Raw genomic sequence first — 568 nt, forward strand, 5'->3', positions numbered from 1 at the left:
GGGGGGGGGGGGGGGGGGGGGGGGGGGGGGGGAGAACATGGACCGCTTGAGAACGGCCACGTTTCGAGAACCGAGCAGGAGATACAGACCCGGGAATTTAATTATGACATATGTGTAACGACTCAAAAATGACCCGGACTCGTGCTCGGTACTTCGTACTCTTGACTCTGACTCTGACTCTGTACCTCGTTACTCTGTATTGTACTGTACTTGATGACTATTCCACTCCCCCTTTATCCACTAGGTACTGTAGGCATACTCATACGGAGTGGGTATGTAGGTAGGTAGGTAGGTAGGTATGTAAGACGTACTGTAGATAGAACGAGGAGAAGGAGAAAGAGAGGGAACACCCGCTTTTCTCTCTTTTAGGCTGTTATCATGATGAAAAAAGATGTTGAGGATGATACATGCATATGTACATGCATACATGCGTGCGGGAAGGGAACTTCGGCTCGCGGAATCTGAAGTCGGTATATGTAATACCTCTTTCCCCTTTTCTGCAGGACCGAAACGAGAACTAAACTAACTACTACTACTACTACTACTACTACTACTACTACTACTACTA

Source organism: Fonsecaea pedrosoi (genome assembly GCF_000835455.1).
Source record: "Fonsecaea pedrosoi CBS 271.37 unplaced genomic scaffold supercont1.2, whole genome shotgun sequence".
NCBI classification, from domain to species: domain Eukaryota; kingdom Fungi; phylum Ascomycota; class Eurotiomycetes; order Chaetothyriales; family Herpotrichiellaceae; genus Fonsecaea; species Fonsecaea pedrosoi.